Raw genomic sequence first — 14,318 nt, 5'->3', positions numbered from 1 at the left:
AATCCATCACGCCACAATCTAATCTAAACGTATTTCGTGACCATGGTTACTATAAGTCATACGAAGTTTGCGTAATCATTATCATCATGGTCTACAATGCATTTCTTGTGGAGCAAATACTGGGTAAATATTTTGATTTTAACCACAAACCACCCGTATGACAGCAAAATTAATAATTTAAGAGGTTGTGCTTCCAAGAGAAACAGCTTTGTATTTGATATTTCTTTTCTAAGACACGACATTTTGGAGGAACAAGGGAGGAAAGGGTGAACAGACAAATATTAGATGCGTATGTAGATAAGAGAACAAGAAGTTCTAGGAAGAACTAATCGCCTACTTTTCTTGATACGACACGGACAGCACAGAAAACGACGTGTCCAAAAATACTTTTATTGTTGCCGCTGTAACGCTTTTAGCGAGCCGTTGCCTATCAAAGTTAGGGGATACACATACGGACACACAGACTGATGACAGGGATGTATGAATTACGCCATTGAGTTGGGTTCAGATGTCATGATATATATACCAGCTCCATAAAGACTGATTCAGGTATTAAAAAGTTAAAGACAAGTGATTGCATAAGCATAATTTTATTCTTTGAAAATAAAGAAAATAGGCTAAAGAGATGCTCAGGTGGAACGTAACACGTGCGACAGATTTGGCATTTACGGATAGATCATAATAAATCCGCTCCTTCGCTCCGCATCATGAAGACTTAGAGAGGAATGGAGGCATAGCTCCTCATATATCAAATCAAAGCACCAGATACAGGTGAGCAGTCAACTTCAAGTCTCAACCGGACGTAACCTACCTGAATAGCAACTTGAGTGGCGAGAACCCGGTTCCTTAGTGATTTTGTTCTTCTCAACAGTATTTGTGTCTGCAGTGTTTTGCTGCTCTTGCAACAAAATGAGACGTCGTGTGTACCGCGCGTGAAGTGCTGTCAATTAGACCACAGCTCACTACGACTGTCATGTATGGTTTGTTTATATGTACTGCATTAATATTCCGAATGTGGTTTCGCAGATGTACAGACTCTGTAAATGTGGTTGTGTTTGAATTTGTAAACTGTGAAACAAGCTTACGTAAATCTATTATAGTAATAAATACTCATAACAGAAGGTCATTCAAGGTAGGAGGATAATGAAATTTCAGTAAAACTAGAAAAATTTGAAATTAAATTAAAAATTATGTCTTGAAGATTAAAGCTTCATATTTTGGGAATATTTTGGTGAGGACATTACATCCCTAGCTGAATAACTGAGAGAGTTTTAGAACAATGTTTGAAGTACTGCATTGACTGGACTGTAGGCTAAAATATTTGGGTCCTTCATAACATCTTCAAAAAACTTTCACGAAAAGTATGCTCTCCCATAATGTAAATAAGCCGATCACTGTGGAAACGCGGTGTAAGCCATGAACTGTCTTTGTTCGCTCGAATGCTGGAATCGTGGGATCAAATTCCACTCAAGGCATGGATGTATGTCTTTATTCTGTGTTTGTATTGTCATGTGTGTAGGTAGTAGCCTTGAGACGGGTTGATCTACCATGTAAAAAAGATTACGAAACTGAAGAAGAGTCAAGGGTCCACGAAAGGGCTGTAGAGTCATTGATGAATGAATGAATGAATAATGTAAATAAAATCATAATTTACTTACTTACTTACTCATGGAGCTGAGCCCTTCTGGAGGAGCTGCCAAATCTGCAGCTACTCAAGAATTTCCCAGTATTTTATGGAACCCGAAAGTTCATTACCGTGTTCACAAGAGCCCTCCATTGGTTCCTATCCTGAGCCAGATCTATCCAGTCCATTTCATCCCATCCTGTCTCTCTAAGGTCAATTAAAGTTTAACGAAATATATTTTTTCATGCTTCAGTATTCCCCCCCCCCCATATTTTAACTGCAGGGAATTATTTCTGAGATCACTCTTAATATGAAATATTATATAAACATGGGACGTAATATTTTTAACGTTTGCAGAGTTGTGATTCCTGAAATTTGAGATGGTATCAATCCTTTGTTGTAACAGAAGTCACGGGCCGCGCCATAGCTCAGGTGGTTAGTGGTTTGCTTCCCCCCGCGGCGGCCCGGGTTCGATCCAGGGTCTAGTCAAGTGGGATTTGTGGTGAACAAATTTGTGCTGGGACGGGTTTTCTCCGAATACTTCGGGTTCCCCTGCCAATTTTCATTCCACCAAATTCTCCATCATCATAATCACTCGGGGCAGGCTACAATAGGCCAATCAGTGGCCGCCGTGCCAAGTGGATCCAGTTGGAATCCACCCCCCACTAAGCGAATTTAAAAAAAAAACAGAAGTCTCACACTGCACATGATTTCACGTACCTAGGAGTTTCGCTGCTGTAACATAAGTTCAAAATGTCCTTCTCGAACTTCTATGTACTTTCTTTACCGTTTCACAGCAGAACGTGTGAAGTGACGAATAGTGTCTCGTTGCGTGTGCGCATATCGGCAGCGCGACCAATCAGATGTTCATGTAACCTCACACACAGATATAGTGAGGGCTGAGGCTCAGTGATCGCCGTGGCCAATTATGTGGTTCCTTCTTAGTACGAACCTGAATTCCAACACGCTTGCGCAGTGACACACACAAATTTTAAGCCGAAACGTCACTCCCCTTACTTATAGCTCTACAACCCTTGATAACTGGACCCATACCATTTAATGATCTTCATTCATAATGGACTATTAAATAACCTCTTTAAATTATAACGTAAAATCCTGACACCCTCTGCATATGTTATACTGATCTTTACCTATTAAACACAGGAAAGATCATTAAAGAATTTATTAAGGCGCCCCATACACACACAGTTTGGCCTTCCGATCGACCTTGCAGGCAAAACTTTCACAGTTTATCCCCTCCCTTTCCTTCCCCATACACGCGCAGATAAAGCGGCAGGCTTCATGCCACAATCACGGTCTTCCAGCCTATGTTGCTGAGTCACACACGTCACGTGCTACGGTCCTGCAGGTAGAACTGACGGACTGACGGGTTTCCCACAGGCCAACAGTCCAAACGATTGGAAGGCAGGCCGCACCACACACGTCAGTTTTGCCTTTCAGTCTTCAACTGTGCAGGCCGAACTGGAGGCCAAACTGTGTGTGTGTATGGGGCCCTAAGTAATCTCAACAGGTGCCACAAGCCATGGGAATATGCCCGCGCCATAGCTCAAGCGGCTGGTCGCTGGCTTCCAACCTCTGCGTCCCGGGTTCGATCCTGGATCTGGTCAAGTGGGATTTGTGGTGGACAAAGTGGCGCTGGGACGGGTCTTTTTTCCGAGTACTTCGGTTNTCATTATTCACGATCATATTTCGCATTACATTAAACTTCATCCCAACCAGCATGGCTTCACCAAATCCAAATCCACAGCCACTAATCTGGTATCCTTCTTAGATATTATGACCCCTGTTGTCTGCAGTCAGCGTCAGGCTGATGCTGATTTTTCTAGCGCCTTTGACCTCGTGCCCCATACTTTGCTAGTGCATAAGCTCAGCTCCCTTGGATTTTCTGATGGATACCTTAACTGGCTTGGCAGTTACCTAGCTAACAGGAGATCTCGGGTCCGTGTGTCTGATGCTCTCTCCCGGCCTCTTAGAGTAACTTCCGGGGTGCCGCAAGGCTCTGTTCTGGGGCCTCTTCTTTTTAATGAATTCATTAATGACCTCTGTAACTCGATAAGACATTCCCATTTTCTAACCTTTGCTGATGATCTCAAAATCTTTGNGCTATCACTCACAGGTGTCTTATCTTAGTATTTAGTTACTAACAGTATTAGCAAGATTCGTAATATTTCATAAATGTATGTATATAGTTCAGTCTTCTTTAGATTTATGTTCACAGATTTATTTGTCATACTTGTATTTTGTTTTAATTATTTTCTGTACCTTATATAGTCGTGCTAACTTTGTAATTGGCCACTGTGCTGTTAAATTTTTGCACGTAAATAAACATGAATTGAATTGAATTATTATTATTATTATTATTATTATTATTTTACTGCAATTGGGTGTTCACGCGGTGGCAGTAGAACTTACACTGATACAGACAAGGAGAGACTATAACATAAGGGAACAATACAAAACAAAATACATACAATAAACAAGGTACACACAGTGCAAATCCAAATATGTAAATTTATAAAAGGGCACGTGCTCGTGTTCGTTTCACTGTGCTCGAATTAGGACACTTCACATTATTTCACTTGATTCATTTAACTCCGCCTAAGGCCTCTGTAATTGTAACAGTTTTCTTAACCCTCTTTCTAAAAGTTTTAGTTTACAGGAGAAAGACGCTAGTACTGTGTCGAAGTACTGATACAACCATAGAAGTCTGTACATAGAACTCTAATATTCAGTACCTGAAATAAGAATTTCGGTTCTGATAATTTTTTTTCTCAAGCCGTAAAGCTCTTGATTTGTATGTGAAAGGTTCTCGGTTCGAGTCTTTTAAGCTGACAAGAACTAAATGACATTTTCGGGCCACCTCAGTGAGAAGATTTTAAATTAGTTCGTGACCGTTTCCTTCCTCTAATTTCTAAATTAATCTTTCACTACCATTCAGTCAGTGGATTCAGTGCAGCCTGATTTACTGGCAGTTTGCTTCAAGGAAATACAAACAAACAAATATAAACAGTACAAGACAGTGCATATCCACTTCATTCAACTACACACATTTTCTAAATTTATATTATCCCTGTGTGTCGTCTTAATGTCATCCACCCATCCGTCTTTTTGTTTCTCATGCGACCGATTTTCTACATCTTTCACAATCTGCAGTTCTTTACTGCTAGTGGGTGGGACTAAGTCCCTTGTACTGCGGCCACTTCTGGCCTATTGTACCAACCCCAGATGATAGGTGAGGGTGATTGTAGAGCAATTGGTGGAATGAAGATTGGCAGGGGAAACCGAAGTACTAGGAGAAAACCTACCCCAGCTCCTCTTTGTCCACCACAAATCCCACTTGATCAGAACCGGGATCAAACCCGAGTCGCCGTGTTGGGAAACCAGCGACTAACCACTTGAGCTATGGCGCGGCCCTCTCTCGTTCATATTAAACCACCACACTACATACCCAGCTTATTTCAGCCTACTCGATTATACTCGTACTACATCAGGAGCCTTAGACGGCCTATACAAAATATGAAGTTCCGTGCTGGGCAATTACATGAAATTCTCATTTCATCTCTCTCCTATCTTCAGTTCTTCACTTGCAAACGCGAAAGCACGAGGGATCAACATTTCTGTATTAACCATCCCCGCGATATTTCGATGCTTGTAAACTTCACGTGGACCGCTTTAGCCAGTAAGCTGTGTACGACATTATAACAGCGTTTTCTGGAACCGTCTATACGACAATTATATCGACAAACAATTCGATACTAACGCACCAATATTCTTTTGTTTGGCAAAAGCATCGCTGTATATTTCGACTCCACAGGGTCATCACCAGGCTAATCATTGAAATACGATCTTAGCCAATGAATTCTTTACTTAATACGGATCTGTATTGCAATATATTTGCACTTTACGTAGAGCATTGTTAACAATATTGTATTTGATCTCCAAAAATAGCGTTTACTTTAAAATTAAGTTTAAAAATTAAAATTAAAATGAATATAATTTAATGTTAAATACCAGAATTATAACCATTTTAGATTTTATTTTAAATGAGATCAAACCTGGAAGTTTTCTAGGTTCGTCGGGCTTTTGTTATTGTCGTAGTTGTCATACGGGCCCTTCAGGAAGTCCCTGCCACACCTGTTTACTTCTTCAGCACACTAAGAAGTCGTGTAGTGGTCTCAAAAGTGCTCCCTTTATGTCCTTGCAGTTTTGTTTCTGCATACGGTGACTGTTATAGCTTATGTATGTCGTGTTGCATGCGAAGGGGTTCAAGGTCTACGTGTTATAATATTCACAGTTACAGTGTCTAAACTGCTTGCTTGCTTGTTTGTTGAGAAAAATTGTTTGTATGTTTGTTTGTTTGTTTGTTTGTTTGTTCATTCATTAATATAATTGTCGTCTAGACCAGGGGTTTTCAACAGGGGCTATGGCATGTTTCGGAGGGGCCAAAAGAAAAAGTCGGAAAGATGGGGGGGCCATGAAACTGTTAAGTGGGCCATTAAATTTTCACTTCTAAAAAATTATTAATAATATAAAAAAGAGTATGCCTAATAGTCAGTACATATAATATACAATAACTCAATATTTTTGTTTCTGTGTACCGTACATAAAAGGATCAGAACCTATTGTACTTAAGCCACAATCTTAGATCTGGGAATTCCAAGTACTGGGAAACAGGTACTCGCCTCCTCGGAGCGGGCGAAGCCCTAACGAAAGGGTCAACTGGGAAAATGATCCTTTATACTCTTAAATATTTCACACTTCTCTCATAAGTTTTACCACCACATTTTCTGTAAATTTAAGGTGTTTTTCATTTCAGTATTCGGAGTGCTTGGAAGATCTTTTTTCTGCGCAAGTTCTATTATTGTGCCAGTTCCCTACTGTGGAGATCAGTTACAAACTTCAGCTACTATTTTTCGACAACTAAGCATTACATTGCATAATAATTCAAAATTTCATTATAAAAAAATATTAGCTTCCAATAAAATATGAATACACTCCCTCAACAAAAGAAAATTTTTGTTAATTGATTACAGCAGTTTTGTATTTATTTTAAGTAGAATGACTTCCAAAGTAATTCTTATGAATTTTCAATATCTTTAAAAAATTAGAAATAGGGCAGTCATAAATTCCCAAAATTCCTACTGCCAGAAATTGTTTGTTTCCATGGAGAAGTTTGCTTGGTTTATATTAGAAGGTATAGATACAATTTCATATAAATATCCATGTTGATAGAGTATATATTTATTATTAATATCACATATATTATGATTAAACAAAATTAGAGAGGCCACAGACGTGAATAAAACTCAGAAGGTGGCCACGAACAAAAAAAGAATGTTTCAGAGCCACTGGTGTAGACGGGCCTAAAGAACGCTATTATATCACGCACAAGAGCACGCATCCCAGGAAGACTGTGCAGGGCAGCCTGGCGAGGGAGCAGTGTCCGAAATATAAGCTTACTGCTTCCTGCTACTACACAGAAAGGAATTAAAGAAACGGAGAAACTTACGGAATTCTACTTTACAAAACATAGCCAGATAACATACATTTCCTTTCACTACCTCCTTATGACGTGAGCAGTGCTATAGATATTGAAAATATAAGCAGTCAAATAACCATCTGACAATGAATTCTGGAATAAACTTATGATCCCTGTATTCTTTGAGCTACTTTATGTATAAGACGAAGTACAGGGAACACCTAATACAACCCTGGTTTTTTACGCAATTCAGTTTTCATAATATGTATATTTACCAAAGGTAGACAAGAGATTTTAATTGAATTAAATAAATCAGATATAACCTAAAACATTTTTCATTATAATAACAACTGTTGGAACATATTTCGTATATAAATCATGTGTTTTTATAACACACCAGGTGGTAACGGAAAGTTCCTGCGCTGTTGTTTTGTAACTGCCTCGGTAAAGGAAAGAGAACAGGGGAGGCCAAGGTCACACTTTAGAAAGTCCATTGCATTAGACTGCCACGTGACTCTGCGCTGTGAACAACCATTTTATTTACACGAGTGTTTTTTCGACTTTTTGTTTCGTTTTGTCTGCGACGGATGGCAAAATAGAGCAACGTGTCTGCATCAAGTTTTGGGCGAAGCTCGGTAAAACCGCTACCGAAACCCTTGAAATGCTTCGTGAGGCTTTTGGAAAACATTGTTTAAGCCTGACTGCGGTTTTTGAATGAAATTGGCATTTAAAGGCTTGTCAAGTGTCAGTGGAAGATGACAGGGATTCAGGGCGAACAAACATGAGCAAAACAACAGAAAATGCTGAAAAATTCAAGAAATCATCCACGAAGACCGTCACTGAACAACCCATGAGCTCAATGACACAGCAGGAATCAGTTATGGAGTTTGTCAGAAGATCTAAACAGAAAATTTGAACATGCGCAGTAATGCTTCTTCATCACGACAACGCGCCCGCCCACACTTCCTTGAAAACCACAGAGCTTGTGGCTATCGTTCCCCGTCCTCCCTGCTCGCCGGACTTGACCCCTGTGATTTCGCTTTGTTTCCCCAATTGAAAATGAAACTGAAGGGACGAAATTTTGAAACACTGTCTGACATCCAAAGGGAACCGCAAGCGGCCCTCGACAGCATTAAGGAAATGACTTCCACGGTACTTTTGAAGCATGGAAAAAACGATTGGATCGCTGTACACGTTCCCAAGGAGACTATTTTGAAGGAAATGGTAGCAAAAATTGAGTAGGTTAAGCCAGAATTTGTGTTTTTGGACAATTCCGGAAACTCTCCGATAACAATTCGTATAAGCGCATAGCATTTTCACAAACTCAGAGACAACTTCGATTTGAAGCTGTTACGGCAGTCACTGCAAAGAATGCAATCTTCTGAGACTTGATGCCTTATAGTTTGGTATAAGTGTACCAAAGGTTTGACGGAACCTTAAACCTCCAGCTTCAGAGCTGAAGAATAAGTCAAATAGGCAGGTTTCCCCTGCCAATCTTCATTTCACCAAACTCTCCTTCATCATAATCACCGGGGCAGGTACAATAGGCCAATCACTGGCCTCCGTGCCGAGTGGACCCAGATCTATCTATCTATCTATCTATCTATCTATCTGTCTGTCTGTCTGTCTGTCTGTCTGTCTGTCTGTCTGTCTGTCTGCCTGTCTATCTATCTATCTATCTGTGGCTCTAACGCCCTTTGTTAGGCCTTGGACGCTTTTTCAGTTTCTTAATCTTTACACAGTCCGTAGGACTCCTTGGATGGGGGATCAGCCTGTCGCAAGGCCCCTACCTACACACAGACCAGAACGAAAACAGAATGGACGCACACAAACATTATGCTTCAAGTGGGATTCAAACCCACGATCCCAGTGTTTGAGCGGGTGAAGACAGTTCATATCTTAGACCCCGCGGCTACTGTAATCGGCTTTTACAGTTTACGTTTTTCAAAATGTTATTAACTCACAAAACTGTAGAAACCCTTTTCAGACTAGTGTACTCGTATTATCCACATTTAGAGAGAAAAGTTGAAATGCAGTGGCGACAAAGCAGTGACGTCATAATTGCATTCATAACAACGGAAAATTAAAGATTATAAAGAGTAGCTTCTGGTGGCACGGTACATATTTTTACCACATTCGTGAACATATGAACAAACTAATAAGAAGTCACTGAGAGGACACACGGATATAATGATATAACAAAAACAAAGAAGAAAACTATTCTAAAGTAATGCAATCTAAATACATATGTGTGAATTATATTATATATATATGGCGTATATATTATTTACTGTATGCAGTTNTCTTCGCTTGCAGATTTCTTATATTTTTCTTCTACCCTGAAGATGGAGGCGATACGTTCCTCCGAAACGTCGGTTAACACCACATATACACGGTGCCAAATCCCAGAAGACTGCTTTCTCCCTTTTTAAATTACTTCCTATTCTGTCCACGTGTTCCAGAAATTTCTATCACTCCTAACAATTAGTTCATATACGAGTAGTGCTGCAACTGCGTACAGCCTGCATGAAAGTCTTATTCTAAATATCCTTAAATTGATCGTCGAGGTCAGCTTGCTGTCTTCTGCTCATTCAGCTGCGGTTTCAAGGAGATCTGGCCACTGCATGTTTATGCTCAATCATTTTCAAACATTCGCACCCAGTGCAAGATATGAAAGCTTAACGGAGAGGTAACATTACTTCGTCGCCTGCAAATCCTCTGAAACCACTGAATTTATAAACATTACAGTTGGTACTTGAAGAGCTATGTTACAAGCCGGAACGTCGCGGGTTCAAGTCCCGATGAGGTCATTGGATTTTTTTCAATTTACCTAATCCTTTCAGCCGCACTATGGCCCTGGGGTCGACTCAGCCTCCAACAGAAATGAGTACCAGGAATTAATTACATAATTTTCCTGTGGAGTAAAGCGCGGTCGGCGGGTAAGGCTGACAACCTTACCGCCATCTGTGAACCGATTGTCTAGATAATGTGGGACCCTCAATGTCTCACAACCCTATGGGTCATCATGGCCTGGTGCAGGGATAGCTTTACTTTACTTATAAATTTTTACCGGGAAATATGGCCCTGTTTCGTTATGGTCAGTGTTACTACTCTGCAACCATACCTAACTGACAATTTTTTATTATTCTTAGTGGGGTGAGAGTGAGTCCACTTGGTACTGTGGCCACTTCTGGCCTATTGTACCAGCCCCAGATGATGCATGATGGTGACTGTGCAGCAATTGGTGGAATGAAGATTGGCAGAGGAAACCGAAGTACCCGGAGAAAACCCGCCCCATTGCCATTTTGTCCACCACAAATCCCACTTGTTCAGGCCCGGGATCGAACCCGAGCCGCCGCTGTGGGTGTTCTTACTGTTCGTTGTAAGCCCACCAATTTTGTCTTTCGGATATTCCCTCTTTCTGTTCCTGAAATGCCTACTGGTTTCACGTCTTATAATGCTCAGATTATCCTCACTTATTTCATTTGGATCGCCTAACCACTGCAATTTGATTTGTTTCCTTCTGTCTAATAATTTTATGAATTCTTCATCGAACAATGACTTATGGTTGTTCAGCTCACTTTCTGTGAAATTTCTGTATTCTCTCTAATTGTTTCTCAACTCTATTAACATCCACCTAAGTGTCTAAGTTCTCCAAGGCCGCGAACTTATTTGAGATTTCAACACCATACTCCTCTTTAACCTCTACCTCATTTAATTTCTTGAGATTGAACCTCTGCATATGAACTCTTTGCGTTTTTGTTTACTCACGGTCAGTCTTTCCCTTACGTTTACCACCACCAGGTAGTGGTCAGTACCACAATCTGCTACCTCGAATGATCGGACATCAAGTAAACTTAAGTGCAGTCTCATATCTATCAAAATATGGTCTGTTTGGTTGTGTATCTTCCCATCAGGAGATGTCTCAATTAATGTGTGAATGTTACAATGTGGGAACATCATACTTTTGACAACAAGATTTTCGGATGTGGCAAAGTTTACTACTCTAACTCCATTATCATTATTAATTTCGTATAAAAATATCTTCCCTACTTAATTTGGTATTGAAATCTCCTAACAGATTTTATTTAACATGAATCAAAAATTTTCTTGGAATTTCTATTTCTGGAACACCCCCGCAAACCTTGCCCCTGTCGGCGGGATAAGTTAATATATCACAAGTATGGTCATTAATCTTGTAGAAATATTAACCAATTTAATATTTTTCGAAATTAAACGTACTATCAGTTCCAGTCTGAAATAGAAATAATGTTCTAGCGATTAGCCTTTAAGTAGACAACATGCTTTACATATCACAATAAACGGTTCACTATGCTTAGGAAACACGAGGTCGTATATGGAATTATGAAAATTATAAGCCCCGTTAATTGACATTCCTCACATGAAAAACATTTCTCATACTGCCCATTTGCAGTTGGGCGAGAAAAATGCGAAAACTTCAGGAGAACTTGATATGGCGCACAAGTGTAACTGACCTGCGTAGTGGTAGCCCCTCAGCTAGCTGCCAGCTGACTGGTCGTTGCGACTGCCAAACGACAACTGGCTAGTCTTAGACACGGTCTGTGCTTCCCGCCACGCCAGGACATTCCTCGCTGTGTGATTTTGCAATAGCACATTTCGCGCTTGTTTATTACAACCTGTTACTTCATTTTTATTTGAGAACAAAGTGCTGACGAGAATATAGGGAACTAAACAGTACGAAATAGGATTGTAATGTGTACAATTACATAACATGGATTATCGTATCATAACGTTTCTTAGGAAAATATGTTGTGAGTGTATGAAACGAAATACACAAACTTATTATTGTGCCCAGTGTCTGGGTATTCCAATCACTTAAAAAGAGCGGATTCTTTATGGGGCAAATAATTATGTATATTTTTTAAGTCAGATTCTGGGTTTCCGGCAGAATGTATCTCTTAGATAACAGCCGGGTTAGCTCAGTTGGCATAGTTACTGGCTGGGCGGACTGGGTTTCATTCCCATCAAAAACAATAAGATTCTGTTCTCCGTAACATCCAGACGGGCTCTGGGGCCCACCAAGCCCTCCTATCCAATGGATACTTTTGACTTCTTCCCCGATAGTAAAGTGGCCAGAGTGTGAAACTGACCACTGACCTCCATCTAGTGCGGAGATCAAGAGTGGTGGAGCCATAACTCCACTTCACCGTACACCTTCACGGTACTGTGCTTCCTTAATTAACCACATGAACAATTTTACCTGTTTACCTTAATATCTCTTAGATTGATTTTCGTGTTACACGAAGACATCCTTTCTGCGACATGCATTACATAGCACGAATTAGATGGAAACCTCATTTTAAGATTACACTATTTTCGAATAGAAGATTATTACCTGTTTCAATGAATTATCCCGACATTCGCCCGGAGAGACAGAACGTAACAGAAGAAATCTCAGTCATGAAACGAAGGGATGCTGCAAACCACTGGGGCCGCAGAAAGCAGAGAAAGGGGTAACCCAGTACGTAGCGGGCCGTCCTGCGTGGTGCTGTTCCTCAGGTCTTCCACGCGCCAAGCTTCCTTTCTTCTTATGGAGCTCATGTTACTACCTGCATGAAAGACCAATATGTAGTTCAGTTCCGTCTTAGACCACTCCAATCAAATTGTAACTCATCACATCACAATATTCCCATTTGTATGTTGTTGTTGTTGTTGTTCTTCTTCTTATTATTATTAATTACAATGTTTATCTGCTTGTAACTAGTCTTCATCACATAACGTAACGCGTGTTAATGCTGATGTTGAGAGATTGAATGTTCCTGTAACTCAAGCCATAGATTTGGATATTCTTTCTGGCTACACTAAAGGTATGAATATCCTATTTGGTTTCCTAGTGAATTAATAGTTTACATTAAAACACATTATTTTTATAGACATTACACGAAGTTTAGGACTAACTGTTTGTAGGAAAAATTTCTTTGTATAGAAAACCAGTTAATACAAACATTAAAGGCGAAGGCACACCAAGGAAACTGGCAAACACAACGCAGAGGCAACTTCCGAGAAATGTCGCCCATTTCAAGCAGGCAACTGGTTTCCAGATTAGCAGGCGCACAATGAGAAAACTTATGTTTGATTAGTTGCTCACTTCATCTGAAGTAGTTATGCTCGTCCGACGTAATGTATGATTGTATTTTTTAAATTTCGTGCACTTACCTTCTGCAATGGAACATAATATTTATCCTCTCATAATATGGAGATAGTTGAGACCGGTTGAGACGGCGTGAGAAGAAAGGACGACGGCCACGAAGAAAATATTGGGATGTTAATTAAGTTTTTATTAAGGTCAATTTATTTTAATCAAGAAATATCGCTTTCATACGCGATACGAAATTTTGACATAGAGTGCAACAATTTTAGCAAGATAGAAGACACCTGATGATGGCCTTATGCAACCGAACCATGTAATGTGGAAAAAGGTGACTATATAAAAAGTTGTGAAATAAATGATATATTAATGCAAAAGAATGCTTAAATATAATATTAAGTAAAAAGTAGAGCTATCCCCGTACCAGGCGTGAAGGCCCAAAGGGTTGTGAGACGCTGAGGGTCCCACATTATCTAGACAATCGGCTCAAACATGGCGGTAAGGCTGTCAGCCTTTCGCGCCGGCCGCGCTTTTCTCCCCAGAAAAATTATTTAATTAATTCCTGGTACTGATTTCTGAAAAGAAAATATTGGGTGCATCCTTTCTTCTAGACTAATTTAAAATGAGGCGCTTATATCGTTTCGAAAGAAGTTAACCTGGATCCAGGCTCCATCGTCTCACGAGATATCATTTCCCAAGCCAAGTCTATTTTGTCCTGCCTAGCATAGTCTGGGTGGCGTTTGTCATATATACCGGACTCTTGCTCAGTTAACTGTACAAACACAAAATTAGCAACTTCATCAACCTTTCGTGCTACCAAAAGTAACAAATGAATCACTGACACGCGTTATAGAACAGCTGACACTAGGAAACTACGCGGCAATGAAATTGTGAGTGGACTGGTATGCTCCGTTGCCTGGAAGTTGAGTTTCTCAGTCTTTCCGTGAGTTGCGCTGCCGTTTCTTAAATTGGCGCTGCTCCATTCAGTAACGTCAGTTCAAATCAGGCTGACAACAATTCTCGGAAATTGCGGTTGCGTTGCAGTTGCCAGTTACCTTGGTGTG

General features: G+C 40.2%; 1 protein-coding gene across 1 annotated transcript in view; it reads right to left on the bottom strand.

The window, feature by feature from the left end:
- LOC111870251 (elongation of very long chain fatty acids protein AAEL008004) overlaps positions 1-11,720 on the bottom strand; it is a 104,854-nt gene extending 93,134 nt beyond the window's left edge. Inside the window, exon 1 of the mRNA XM_023862369.2 lies at positions 11,621-11,720. The gene's annotated coding sequence lies outside the window, so the exon portion shown is untranslated. The remainder of the gene's footprint in view (positions 1-11,620) is intronic.
- Between the last annotated feature and the right edge of the window lie 2,598 nt (positions 11,721-14,318).

The sequence above is a fragment of the Cryptotermes secundus genome, unplaced genomic scaffold (genome assembly GCF_002891405.2).
Source record: "Cryptotermes secundus unplaced genomic scaffold, Csec_1.0 scaffold75, whole genome shotgun sequence".
NCBI classification, from domain to species: domain Eukaryota; kingdom Metazoa; phylum Arthropoda; class Insecta; order Blattodea; family Kalotermitidae; genus Cryptotermes; species Cryptotermes secundus.
Note: the sequence above shows the minus strand (reverse complement) of the source record. Positions and strands in the feature narration are given on the sequence as shown.